Source organism: Dipodomys ordii, unplaced genomic scaffold, assembly GCF_000151885.1.
Source record: "Dipodomys ordii isolate 6190 unplaced genomic scaffold, Dord_2.0 Scaffold3, whole genome shotgun sequence".
NCBI classification, from domain to species: Eukaryota; Metazoa; Chordata; class Mammalia; order Rodentia; family Heteromyidae; genus Dipodomys; species Dipodomys ordii.
In genome coordinates, this window is record NW_012267219.1 from 35,683,438 (window position 1) to 35,698,366 (window position 14,929).

Here is a 14,929-nt window from a genome sequence, read left to right on the forward strand (position 1 = left end):
AATACCTGTCCATCTTATTTAATGCCACAATCATTTTGCATAACACAACACCCTTTTTTTTTTTATAATACTGCATACCAAGAAATAGAGAGGAGTTTTGTTTCTGTGTTCCTACGTCTAGGCGGTGTAGAGCCTGTAGTTTGTATTTTCAGAGAGTTGTGATGAGCGTTGAGCTTGGGCTGTATTCAGGCTCCACAGTATTTTATGATGATTTCTCAAAGCGGCCCCCAGGGAGTCTGGTGTTGTCCCGCCTCCGTCAGGTCAGCAGATAGACCGAGGGAGGGGAAGTGAAGTGATTTCTCCTGAAAGTCTCCAGGTGAAGCCATGCCCCGTGGGTTGTTCCTGGTTGCCTTATGGTTCTGCCAATGTTGTCACCCTCCTAATGCTGCCACTTAGACCTTCTGCTGAACGCCTCACTCTTCAGGTCGTGATCTTAATTTTCTCCACACTGACACTAGGGAGTTGATGGGTACGCTGTCTGTCAGTCTCCCTCCTTAAAGAATGGAACTTTCTCTGCAGTGATAATAATGCCAAACGCAGTGGCCTCATTGAACAGACAGCAGAGGAGTTGGTTCTGGATTTGAATGCTGCTGCTGCTGGCAGCTCTAGATAGCCGGATGCTGTAACCATAGCAACCAATCATTGCTACAGTGCTGTGCTCAGCATTGTTAGGTAAATGCCTGACATGCTGGGTATCTCCATCTCTCTGTCTAATGGGGATAAATTATGCTGTCTTCTCAGGGAGTTTAGGTGTGTGAGGACAGATGGGAATTCACTGTAAAGGTGAATGACCTTTGGCAGGAGAGAAGAGAGTGAGGGAAAGGAAAGAGGGATGAAGGTCCCTGGAGAGTAAGAGGGTATCATCCAAGGCAGACTGACACTTTCAGGCTCAAGCTCATGGTGGGGTGACTGGCACACAGACAAACCAATCCTAAGGCTTCAGCAAAGCTGAGAATGTGTTCCTTCTAGGCATCCCCACACCCCCTGTAAAATATAAAGGGGGAAGTAGAGATTTTTTTCATATGTACAGAAGTCACCGCTGTAGTCTTCAGCATCTGAAAGGCTGGGACTTACTCTGTGCTCTAAGCTCATGCTTATGTTGACTCACATCTTGGAGGTGACTCTGTGTTTTGTTGGGCTGTCAGACCTCAAAAGGCCTCACCTAGCTATGATTGTTGATCAGTTCTCCTGGGAGCCACTGAGTGGAATCGAAGTGAGTCGTTTATAACATGGGACATGAGTCTCTTTTTCTTAGGAGATTATAAGATACAGGGTTCCCTGACCAGCCAGCCCACGCCTTATCATTGCAGGTGTCCATCCTGCATATTTGCCAGTGCCAGATTGCTTTTAGAGAAACGTCTCTTTTGTACTGGCACTGGAGCTTGAATTTAGGTCCTCATGCTCTTGCTTAGCTTTTTTGTTCAAGGCTGGTTCTCTACCATTTGAACCATACCTCCACTTCTTGATTTTTGCTGGTCAATTGGAGATCAGAGTCTCATGGACTCTTCTGTTCAGATTGGCTTCAAACCTTGATCCTCAGATCTCAGCCTTCAGAGTGTCTAGGATTCTGATGTGAGTCACTGGCACCTGGCTCCTAGGGAATTGTTTTGATCATTATTTAAACATTTTAATTTGACAGATGAATCTTTTCATTGTGTCCCTGGGCAGTTTGCAGGGCAGCTAGGCGACGTCTAATAGCTATTTATAGAAAAGGCATGAACAGACTATAGTTGGATAGTCACCTCTAAGGGACAGTTTCGTGTTAGCCTTTATTAGCTAAGTACTCAATCTGGAAAGGTCTGGAGTCCCACCAAGCTGGCAGATTAGAAGGGCAGAAGGGTCCCCATGCTGGTTAGCACTGACTGTAAGTATGCAGCAGTGTGCAACTGTTGATAGCAAAAATGAGGGGGAAACAAGGAGACAGCAGAACTGGGAGGAGGCAGGTCCCCAAGCTAAGGAAGGGGTGCTTGTAAAACTGCCTACACATGTGGCTGTGGCTCTTCACCAAAGAACTGACTCTGTCCCTTCCTTCTTTCCTTCCTTCCTTCCTTCCTTCCTTTCCCTTTCCTTTCCCTTTCTTTCAGGAAGGATTACAGAATAATAGGCATTGGTTTGGAAAGTGGATGGATGGATGAGTGAGTGGTTAGATGGATGCATGGGTAGATGAGTGGATGAATGGATGGGTGGGTGGGTAAGTGGATGGATGAGTGGCTGGATGAATGGGTGGGTGAGTGGATGAATGGGTGGGTAAGTGGATGGATGGGTGGATGAATAGATGAGTAGATGGATGGATGAGTGGATGGATGGATAAAGTGGATGAGTGGATGGATGAATGAGTGGATGAATAGAGGACTGGATGGATGGACAGATGGACGGATGGACGGATGGACGGATGGATGGATGGATGGATGGATGGGTGAGTGGGTGCGGTGGGTAGTTAGATGGGAAGATGGATGGATGTGTGATTAGATGAATGGGTGGATGGCTGCTTAGATGGATAGATGGATGGCTAAAGGGACATCAAGATGGAGTAGGAAGAAGAGCCTTGGGTCTTGAATGACAGACCTGCCTAACCTTTCTGACTCAAGATCTTCCATCTTTATAAGGGACCATCAACCCTCAATCTCCCTAGTCTCAACTGCTACAGAAAAGGCTTCAAATGAAAGCCAGACACCTTTGCTTTGCACTTATAAGGAATTATTATCCCGTAACTTCTTCCCTCCAAAAACTGTCTGCAATTCCCCTCACTGAAAATATATTATGATTAAAGTACAAGAGTAAGTCAAAACCTTTAGTAAACTCCGTGATCACTTTGGAATTCCTCCAACAAACTCTGCATGGATTTTCCCCTCTCTTGGCTCCCAAGCAATTTTTCTTACATTGGAGGTTGCCAAGATTTTATGGCTATTTGGTTATCTTATGCATCCAGATGGTTAGCATTAATTTATGCTGAAATAAATCTACAAAACCTCATTTGTCTTGTGGCTCCAGAAGCAGAGGTGTAAGACCTGAAGAAGTTTTAATATATAGCCTCCTGAGAGTGGGGAAGTGTGATGTTCCTGCATGCTTTTTTAGTCAATTTGGCTTGAAATTCTACTTTCCTATCCCTTGACATTTATACGTAGGCAAATTAGGTTATTTGGTATGAGAAACCCAAGCTTATTTTATGACTTTTAATACAGAAGCTTGTCTCATGTTACTTAGTTGCTTTTTTATCATGAAAAATTAAGCTGTGATTTATTACCTGATGGTAAATTTTAAACACCTTTTTCCCCCATATATTACACATTAATCATTAGGCATTAGGCATAATACATAAGTTGGTGACCAGAGACACAGACACTTATTAGCTGTGTGGCCTCAGGTGAGTTTCTTGGCCTGGCTAAGCTGCACTTCTGTGGCCTAAGTGAATGCTTCTTGTAGTACTACTATGAGCAATACTGATCATAATGTATGAGTGGCACCTGGCATACAGCAGTACCAAGTAATTGCTATGAAGCTAGGCATTGTTGTCTCATGCCTGTAATCCTACCTATTGAGGAGGCTGAGATTTGAGGATCATGGTTTGAAGCCAGCCTGGGTAGGGAAATCTGTGAGATTCTTATATCCAATTAACCACCAAAAAGCCAGAAGTGAAGCTGTGGCTCAAGTTGTAAAGCACCAGCCTTGAGCAAAAAAAAAAAAAAAAGCTAAGGGACAGTGCCCAGGCTCTGAGTGCAAACCCCAGGACTGGTACACACAAAATAACAATAACAATAATAATAATAATATAGGTGTAGTGGTTCATACCTATAATCCCAGCTACTTGAGAAGAGGAGGCAGGAGGTCCAAGTTCTAAGGGGACAGAAAGTAAGAAACTCTATCTATAAATAAACTGAAGGACGTGTGCACACATGTACACACACACACATACACAAACACACACAACAGCATGGCTCAAGTGGCAAGAGCTTGTCTAAGAAACTCAAGACCTTAGCCGGGAACCTGTGGCTCATGCCTGTAATCCTAGCTATTCAGGAGGCTGAAATCTGAGGATCGCGGTTCAAAGCCAGCCCAGGCAGGAAAGTCCGTGAGACTCTTATCTCCAATAAACCACTAGAAAATCAGAAGTGGCGCTGTGGCTCAAGTGGTAGAGCACTCACCTTGAGCTGAAGGGTGCAGGGACAGTGCCCAAGCCCAGAGTTCAAGCCCCACAACCAACAAAAAAAAAAAAAAAAGAAAAGAAAAGAAACTCAAGACCCTGAATTCAAACCTCAATACCGGGGAAAAAAAAAGTTATTAGGTATCACTTTTATGGTTGAGCCAATGGAAAACTGTGTAAGAAACTAGACTTCCATTTGGAGCAAGTTAGGTCAAAATAAGAGCTCCTGGCACTGCCAGACCTGTGTTCTCCGCCTGGGTACTGGCTGAGACATGGCTGTTTTATGCCGTTACCCTTGTGCTCAGGCAGATGCCTGAGATGCCATCAGAAGTATTTTCTGCTGGGGCCAGGAACCCATTCAGAATATTTCCACATAGTAATTCATAGCATTGTCCTGACTTTTCCGAGACATCAACCCCGATGCTGTCCAACCTCTCCGGCCGTGGTCCTTGACAGACTGTCCCCAGGGGCTCGGCTGTGGGACACAGGGTGAGGAAGGCATAAGGGACCAGGCTGTTGAGTGCCGTGCTCATGAGTTGATACTTGGTTCTGAGCTCACACAAATTTAGCCGTGGTGTGTCACTTCCTGTGGGCTCTTCATTTACGATCATCGGACTTCTGGTCAGGACTTGTACCTGTATCTGTGGATACAGCTGCATCTAAAGAAAGTGGGTGCTAAGTGAACCTTTTGGGGTTTTTTGGTTTTGCTTCCCTCTGTCTCTCTGGAGAGGTTGGTTTGGAAAGTATGTAGGCCCCAGTTTTCCAAAGCATAGAGCTGTTCTATATTGACGCAGCTATGCAAATCGGGTTCCCACAGCACCTTTCTAGGAGTGCCAGAAGCTCAGAGCAGTTGTGACTGGGCCTAGGACTTAAGCATTGCATTAGGAAGTCATCAAGGCACATGCCAGACACCAGGCAGCATTTTGGAGCCGTCATACAAGCATCCAAGTGTATCAGACCTTGTCCTCTTCTCATTTGGGTGGCCAAGCCAATGATGGTTGACTGAAGTCTTGTAAGCACCAGAGATCCTAAGGAAATGTGAATAGATCCTAGTCGGCCAGCAGTAGGAAAGATCATTAGTAATAGCTCGCATTGGACACTATTGAACACTACATGCCTTGTTAAGTGTCTTACTCATGTTTCCCCATATCACCCTCCCTGGGCCTCAGGTAGATATTGGAACTGTCCCATTTTACAGATGAAAAAGTTGAGGCCAACAGAGCCCAAACTGCCTATCATCCTAGCTAGAAAGCAGGCGGTAAGGCTTTGGGGAAGATGCTGTCAAGGCCATGAAGATTCCTTGTAAAGAAGTGGCCTTCTCTGCCAGGTTGATCATCTTCCAAATAGCAACAAAGACATTTTCCTTCATGGTTTTGTCAGCCGTGTGCACCAGGGAAAGGGTCCGAATGTAGTCCTTGGGTATGTGAGCTGCTATTTTCTTTTCGTCCCATCATGTCACTCTGGGTGAGGGGTGGGCACTTCGCTCTGCATTTCCTGTGTGTCCCCTGCCCTGGCAGGCTGAGAATTCACACCTGAATTTAACATCTGTGAGTCACTTCCATTGTGTCAAGATAGGCCGTGAACTTCCCAGAAGTCACAATGCTGTGGTTCTTCATGTGACTGTCAGTGAAGGAGGTCCCTGTGTGTGTGTGTGGGGGGGGGGAATGGAGACTTGCTAGTCCTTATCTTCCATTCTCAGACCAGAGGCAAACAGGATGACCCAAGCTGTTGAGCTGTAATGGGGGTGAACAGTTTGCTGTTACTGACTTCATCATCGTACAAGGTAGCTCCTATTATGTCTGTTTTATAGATAGGAAAACTGAGGCAAGGAAAACTAAGTAACTCCCCACCCATCCCTGACCCAATATTAAGTAAAGTGAGATGTCACCCCAGCTCCGGAGCCCCAGAGCTTAATAATAATTAACAATAATGTAGGGCTGGGAAGGTGGCTCAGTGGTAGAGCGCTTGCCTTGCATGCATGAGGCCCTGGATTCAATTCCTTAGCACCACATAAGCAAAAAGAAAAAATCCGGAAGTGGTGCTGTGGCTCAAGTGGTAGAGCGCTAGCCTTGAGCTGAAGAGCTGAGGGACAGCACCCAGGCCCAGAGTTCAGGCCCCACGACCGGACCCAAAAATAAACAAACAAAAAATAATGTACTAGGAGCTCTTCCACATAAATTGTCTGTTTCTTCCTCTCATTTACCTGGAGAGATACACCCATGCTAAAACTGTAATCCAAAACATGTATTTGAAAAACACCTTCAAGTATTCTCAAGATAACCCACAGAAATATGTGCAAAGGAATAATCCCCCAAATACTGAAGACTCTTGAAGAACTTCAGGTTTCAGCCATGTCCCATATCCTTATCCAAGTCCTGGGGATCGAACTTAGAGCCTCATCACTTGCTAGACACGCACTGTACCACATGAGCCATACCTCCAGGGCTTTTTGTGCTGGTTATCTTTAAGGTAGGCTCCTGCTTTATGTGTGGGCCATCCTAGGCTGTTCTCTTTGTGAAGTCAGGTGTGAGTCATGGTGCCCAGCCATGGTGCTTCCTCATAGCTAAGGTATCAGGCATGCCACCGTGCATAGCCATTGGTTGAGATGGAGTCTCTCCTGCTTTTATGCTATTGGTTGGTTAGAATCCCAGTCCCCTAGTCTCCACCTTTCAAGTAGTTAGATTGACAAGCTGAAGCCACTTTCCCAGCCTCTATATGATCGCTAGTCATGAAGCATTGTCTAAAACACTAGACAACCAAAACTTGAGCCTTGTCGTCATAGCTATACAAGAAAAACTGAGATGATGTTGGAGAACAAAATCCACAAACATAGGAAGATGCTAAGGAGCTATTGCTGAATAGGGTGGCAAGTTTTCTAGTATGGAGGGCGTGTGATGCCATTCTTGGCAGATACAGACAAGAGGAACATTTCTAGAAGAACCTATGGCAGAGATGTCAGCAGTATTTCCTTTGAGTGTCTATGATTTGAACTTCATTTTGTTGTTGCAGGTGGTAGTGGTTGTGGGGCTTGAACTTGGGGCCTGGGTGCTATCCCTGAGCACTTTTGTTCAAGGCTAGCACTCTACTACTTTGAGCCACAGCACCACTTCCAGTTTTCTGAATTAACTGGAGATAAGAGTCTCACGAATTTTCCTGCCCAGGCGGCTGGCTTTGAATCGTGATTCTCAGATCTTAGCCTCCTGAGTAGCTAAGATATCAGATATGGTGTTCGGCTGGAGCTTCCTTCTTTTATAACTTCCCGTACTCCTCTCTAAGTTGGGTGCCATGAGCAAATTCTATTACCAAAGCCAAACCTTGGGCCCAGCCAAGGCCCAAATCCCTTCCTACCCACTCTACAAGTTCAGGACCATGAAAGAAACCATGTGCTGCCCTGCAGTGGACAAGCCCTCATGAGCTAAAAGCACTGAGGAACATTTCTTTATTCCTGAGGGTGAGATGCTGTGAATGGCCTGGCCAGTATCAAGCTGTGTGCTGCTCGGTTAAGATTGGGGCATAACCTACCTCCTAGCATCTAGGAAGATGAGCACCATCTCGGAGAGGGGGAGTTCTCTTTCATGTATTCTGGCAACAACCTTTTATTGAGCACTTACTATGTGACTAGTTACATGTATCTTCTGTTTCTCTGTACCAGGCACTGTGGGGTACCTGCCTGAACTTAGAGACTGCGTGGTGAGGACACCCAGCCTAAGCCTGGGGAGCCTAAGCCTGGGGAGTGGGTAGAGCTACCCTGAGGGAGGAAAGGCCGTAAGAGATGTGAGAGGATCATGGGAAGGTGGCCATTGTGACAGCAGCATGTACTCGCCCACATTTCCCCCCTCCCTTTGTTCCTCCACTGCAATGTGCCAGTGCATCATTTTACCGAAACCATGGCGCACAAATCATAACGTAGGTCAGCACTGGGTCAAGTCTGCCTGGGAGTTGGAGGAATTTGTGGTGACACGATCAGACGTCCTGTTAAATCATCTAATAGCTGGTGCTATTTCCCATTCAGGTGGGCTCAGACTCCCGTGTCTGAGGTGAGGACTTAAAAATAAATGATGCCCGCATAACCACAGGAAATCAATTGGGCAGGGAATGCGTGGAGAAGAAAGAGCTAGGGAGATTTCACTTTCATTAAAATAACATGGTACCTATAAATAAGGTGAGAATCCGGTTAATAGCTTTCTATTAAATTGAGTTGTCAGGATGGATGGCATGCCAGACCCACGGCTGGCCAGGCCCTGATTAAACAGACGCTCCTTGGCCGGCCCAAGGTCTCTGGGCGTCCTGAAGGTTGAATCATGTCATTTGAATTTCTCTTTCCAATTTGCTAAAAACCATTCGGACTTTCTTTCCCTCCCTCCCTCCCTCCCTCCTTTCTTTCCTTCCTTCTTTCCTTCCTTCCATCCTTCCTTTTCTCCCTCCTTCTTCCTTTCCCTTTTCTCCTCCCTCCTTTCCTCATTTTTCTTCTCTCTCTTTCCTTCCTCCCTCTCTACAGCATTACCTTACCCCTTCCCTCCCCTCTTCTCTCCATCTCTTCATCTCTCCCTTTCTTTCTTTCTTTTCTTCCTCCCTCCCTCCCTTCCTTCCTTCCTCCCTTCCTTCCTTCCTTCCTTCCTTCCTTCCTTCCTTCCTTCCTTCCTTCCTTCCTTTTTCTCCTTCCTTCCCTTTCCTCTTCTTGCTCAGCATATGCTCTACCACTGAGCCATATTTCCAGCCCTTTTCTGTCTGGTTATTTTTAAGATAGGGTCTCACCTTTTGCCCAGCAGATACCAAGATGATGATCCTCTTGTTTTTTGTTCCTGCCATAGCTAGGGTGACAGGCATGTACTGCTGTGTTCAGCTTGATTTGACAGGGGGTATCGCGAGCTTTTCTTCACAGGCTAACCCTGAATCTTAATCTTTTCAGTTTCAGTCTTCTAGGAAGCTATAATTATAGGCATTAGCCACCACTGCATTTGTTGTTTCTTGATGGGTAAGAATCAAAGTTGATTCCCAATTCAAGCTCCTGTGAAAAGCACATGCATTAGGTCCCACGTTGAGGCCCTCCTCTGTCCAGTGGAGGAAGATATACAGAGTCATGACCTTGGGAGCGCTGGGCACCAGTGGCACATGCCTTGGGATTCTCGCTACTCAGCCAGCTGAGATCTGAGGGTCGCAATTCAAAGCCAGACCAACCAAGAAAGCCCACAAGACTCTTATTTCCAATTAACTACCAAAAAGACAGAAACGAAGCTATGGTGCAAGTGGTAAAGTGCTAGCTTAGAGCAAAAAAAAGCTCCAGGACAGCTGCCAGACCCTGAGTTCAAGCCCTAGGAACAGCATAAGAAAAAGAACAAAATAAATAGAAACTGGGAGCAAGAAAACCAGTAACTAACTGTCAGAGTATAAGACTGGCCAGAAGAGAGTGTTCAGTTCAGCATGTCCAGCTACAGTTATTCCACATTAAAATCATCTCTGGCCAGCATCAAAGCATCGTCCTCTCTTGACTGGGAGCTTCCGTTCCTGGCCGCGTTGGAATCATTAGGCTGGCATCGATTGCCACCCTCTGCTTTCCTCCCAGCTCTCCACAGACCTGGTACCAGCAGATGTGGCTTCTAGTTCTGATTCTGCCTCCCAGGAACAGGTGGCCTAGGGTGGGCCGTTAGGTCCTCAGTTTCCCATGGGCCCAACTAGGCGGGGGTAGCTTGGGGGGGGGCTCAGCCCAGATCATCTGGGCATCCTTTAGCTCTGTCCATGCCATGAGGATGAGGTCTTCCAAGTCCTGGCATCTCTCACAAGGGATGTTTATAGAGAGAGAGAGGGTCTGATAAGCTGCAAAATAAACTGGATTCCCAGCTCAGCCACAACTGATAAATAAGTCCACGCCAATGCACCTGCTTAGAGAGAATCAGCCAGTTGGTAGTATTATATTTTAAAACTTAGCAGGCACAGGAGAGGCACCGTTTCACAGGTGTGGTTGCCAAGGGCGGTGGGACTCACAAGGGACCAGGCTGTGGACGTCCCTTGTGCAGATGGAGAGAATTCCAGATGTAGGGCTGGGGATGTGCGTCCCTGGTGAATGCCTGCTGTGGGGCAGTCATGGTCTCAGGAGAACTCTTTTGCCTCCTTCGCGCCGTGTCTCTGCAGCGAAGCTCCCACGAGGCCACGCTTTACCCAGTCTCCTCATTTGGACTGTGTTGACACTTTAAATATGTGTATAAGATTTCTGAGGATCAAGAGGCAGACAGTGAGACTATGAAAGGAATCGAATCCATTTTCTGCTGCTGTAACAAAACACCTGAGTCTGGGTCCCTTCAAGGGAAAGAAGGTGAGCTCACAGACCAGGTGGCCACAGCTGTTCAGCCTCTAGGGAGAGCGTCATGGTGGATGACCAAGGTGTGTGCAGAAAAGATCACACAGCCAGGAGAGAAGCCAAAGGGACTCAGGCCTCCCACTCCCTTTCCTTGTCACAGCCCACTCTCAGAGATCAGGCCAGGGTCCTACGAGAATCACATTAACCTCTTCCCTGGACCCCACATCTCTGCGTGACCCCTCCCCTCTGAGGACCAGCACCCCCATACATGAAGGATGATGACACATTCGCAGCATTTCAAAGCCACAGCTCTTCCAATGAATGGTCTAAGGAACGAACAGACTTTAAGCTTCATCTGCCCCTACTGCTGTCACCCTGTAGGCCAATTCTCCTTGCCCACCTTCCACTGCAATCCTCACCGGGCTGTTGGCTTCAGCATCACCGGTCCAGCTTACCAATCCACTCCCTTCATGCAATCGCCCTATTCGGCTTTCCATTCATCCATCACTGACTGGCCTTGCCCTGTGCAACGCTGTGGCTGGGGCGACCCTGTCACCCACAGGGCCCAGAGCACCGTCTCTCCATCTCCTTGCCTACAGTTCTCCACACTCTCCATGAGGACACTTTGGAGCCCTCTGCCAATGTTCCCTGTCTAGTTGTTTCCAGAGGGAAAAATGTCTCTTCGCTTCTGTGCCTAGAGCGCTTTGCTGTGGTCCCTAACGCTTCGGCTGTGTAGTACAGGCTCTCCTGGGGTTCTCCTTTGCCACTGTAGTCGCCCCAGAGCTGTGCCTGGCATGCAGAAGGTGTTTAATGAAGGCTTATTGGCAATGCTTCCTACGCCTTCATTTAGTTCAGCATGCAGACCCATCATCCGGCTGCTGGTATCTGCTAGTCTTTCTGTGGAACAAATCAGTATTGGAGACATGAAGGAAGGCTTGCTTAATCACCAGAAAATAAATTGGCTTTTCAAGAGTTGAGCATAGAATGTGCAGATGCATAAGGTTTCGTTTTAATCGGGAAAAGGTTTATTTCTTCTTCAGAGGAAGCCCTGGACTCCGAAACAGTGGAGTTTGAACACGATTGAATACCATCTTTCATTTAGACTTGGCTAATTAAGATCAAGCGCTTCCTAATCGATATGAATTAGGGAAGAGTCCTCACTGGCTAGCTGGCTAATCTCTAATCTCAACCGAACTTAATAAATGACTGAGCTGCGTTTTCTCTCTGCTTACTGGTTCTTAACAGGACTGGCTGTGTCTGAGCTCCCTGCAGAGAGGACTAAGAGGCGAATTGCTGGGCCTCACTCTGAGCCTATGAATGGAATCTCCAGGCAGGCAGGGCTTGGGCCTCTCCCTGGGACTCTGTGAGCCTCTGGGAACCTTGCCGTGCCTCTGGGTCTGGGCTATCCATTGTGGCAGCCATCAAGTCTCTCAGAGTTGTATTTATTTATGTATTTATTGTCATATTGGTATTTGAACTCAGGGTTTTATACTTTCTAGGTAGGTACTCTACCACTTGAACCATGCTCCCAGACTCTTTTGCTTTAGGTTTTGGGTTTTTTCCAGGACTCAAACTCAGTGTCTGATGCTTGTGTTTGCTCATTGCTGGTGCTACACAGCCTGAGCCATGCCTTCATCCAATTCTGTTTTTTTGTGTTGTTGTTGTTTTTTTTTTTAATAAGGTCTTGTGGTTTTTTTTCCCCCAGATCCCATCTTTGATCCTCCTATACTTTTTTTTTTTTTTTGGTCACAGTCATGGGGCCTGAACTCTGGTTCTAGATGGGGCCCGTGCTCTCGGCCTGGGCGCTGTCCCTGTGCTCTTCAGCTCAAGGCGAGCGCTCTACCACTTGAGCCACAGCGCCACTTCCGGTTTTCTAGTGGTTTATTAGAGATAAGAGTATCAAGGACTTTCTTGCCTGGGCTGGCTTTGAACCTCAATCCCCAGATCTCAGCCTCCTGAGTAGCTAGGATTACAGGCGTGAGCTTCTCCTATACTTTTTGAGTAGCTGAGATTACAGATGTGAGCCACACAGCTAGTCTGTTTGTTGAGATCAGATGGGTCTCACTAACTTTTTGCCCAGGCTGACCTCAAAGTGCAGTCCTCCCAAGGAGCTAGGACTATATGTATGCGCTACCGCTCTCAACCCTGCGTGTAGTTCTGAGGGATTGGCATATGCCCTCCAGATTAAGTACACACCAGATTTCAAAGGATTAGCACCCCTGCAAAAGTAAAACACCTCATTCATTAGTACTTGTGGAATGTGATTATACCGTGATAAAAACAATAATACCTTAAAACACTGAGTTATTTAAGCGATTGAAAAGAATTGCGCCTGTTATTTCTGTTTGCCTTTGAGCGTAGCTGTTAGAACAACTTCCACTGCCAGGGTAGCCCGTGTGTCTTCTCATTCCACGGGGCAGCACTGCTTGTCAATTGCTGAGTCTCTCCACAAATGCATTGCTTCTGGAAAATTCCACGTAGTCAGCACTCGGTAACACAGGCTCCCACTTCCTGCCCGTGTCACACTCTCACAGCGGTTTCCCCTTGCGGGGCCTCAGTTTCTCCTCTCACACAGGCTGCTTGCGTCCCGTTGGGTCTCAGTAATTGGGCAAAGGTGCTGTGTCTTCCCTTCAAAGTGACAGGGACTGCAAGGCGTGCTCAGCAGGGGGCTGGAAATGCTGCTGTCAGCGGCCCAGCCCTGAGCTCACGCACCCTGGACGCCCTCTGTAATTGGATCTCCCTCCCTTGGGATTTGGGAATGTCCTGCTAGGCCTGCCAGCTGCGGGTCCTATCTTTTGGGTAATTGCTTAGTCTCTCAACTTGTGTCTCACTGCTGGTAACCCGTGACTCACCTCAGCAAAGGCCAGAGCAGACGCCTCCGCTGTGGATGCCTCTGGCTTCATTGCTCATCTGGTTTTTGTTTGTGTTTTTTTTTTTCAAAATCAGATTCGAAATAAATTTTCATTTACTACCCGTACAACAATACATCCACTGGGGGAAAAAAAAAGCACAGCTCAAAGCCAGGCACCAGTGGCTCACGCCTGTAATCCTAGCTACTCAGGAGGCTGAGACCTGAGGATCGCAGTTCAAAGTCAGCCCAGGCAGGAACGTCCTATAGACTCTTATCTCCAATAAACCACCACTGTGGCTCAAGTGGTAGAGCACTAGCCTTGAGCTGAAGAGCTGAGGGACAGCACCCAGGCCCAGAGTTCAAGCCCCACCACCGACAAAAACGAAACAACACAAACCAAAAATATCCATAGCTCAGAGAAGTGGTCAGAAAGGCCATTTCCACAAGCAGCTCATCTGACTCAAACCTCACTCACACAACAAGGTTTTTAAAATATATATATTGTCTAAAATGGCCAGGTGTGATGGTGCATGCCTGCAATCACAGCATCACAACAGGAACGGCAAGGCGATCACAAGTTCAAGGCCAGCCTGGGCTACACAGCAATACTGTAACTGAAAACAAAAACAAAAAACACCCGAGACAGCCTTCTGTCTGAGGTGTTTGGGGCATATATACGAGATAGAGGAGTTGTGTGTTTAGATTTGACTCCCACACCCCAAGATTTCTCATTACATTTATGCAAAAAGTTCCAAAATCCAGAAAATTCCCAACTCCGAGGCACTGCTGTTCCCAAGCATTTGGATTGAGAGTTTCAGCATGCTCTGGTGGCTAATTCACACGTGAGCCGGGAGGGTTGGGCGAGGATATTGCATATGAAGCAGACAGTGCCTGGCAACAAAGCCTCATCCTGTACCCGCTCTGGGCTGTGTCCCAGTGTCCCAGAGAAGGGCAGCTTTCCCCCTCTCTCTCATAGCAGCCTTTAGAGAAAAAAAAAAACACAGTGGGAGGATTTCTATATAAGCAGTCATGGCTAGGTCTAGTGGTACACACCTAGAATCCCAGCTACTCAGGAGTGGAGGTCAGAAGGTCACAAGTTCAAGACTAGCCTAGGTAAAGTGAATGAAACCCCAAACAAAAGGGCTAAGAGATATGACTTGAGTGGTAGAGCACTTAACTAGCATGTATGAGGCCCTGGTGTGTGTGTGTGTGTGTGTATGTGTGTGTGTGTGTGTAACTGATAAGCTGTCCACTCAGGCATGGACAGGCAAAAAAAAAAATAACGTCAGAATGATAATGATCAATGTCACCATCAATGTCACAATGCCTGCCCTAGTCTGGGCCCATTACACGTTCCAAGCATGGTCTCATTTCCTCTCTATAACCACCCCAATGGGGAAACCAAGACACAGAGGATCCCCGTAATGGGACCAAGGTTAGCCTGCTACTAAGTGGCTGAGCTGGATTCAGATGCAGATCTTTCTACTCAAAAGGTAGTCTGCTCTTCGTACCAACTCTTGATCCCCTCCATGAAGGGGAAAGTCTGTTCTGATCATAGGACATCTCCTGTCCTATCACTATTGGAGACTAGGCAGAAGTAAATCATTGCGGTTAAAACCTGTCTTCCTCCCCCTGCTCGTAG

The 14,929-nt window shown here is 47.0% G+C and overlaps 1 protein-coding gene across 2 annotated transcripts in view; it reads left to right on the plus strand.

Annotated features, from left to right (window-relative positions):
• Chst11 (carbohydrate (chondroitin 4) sulfotransferase 11) overlaps window positions 1-14,929 on the plus strand; it is a 201,645-nt gene that overhangs the window by 155,369 nt on the left and 31,347 nt on the right. The window lies entirely within an intron of this gene.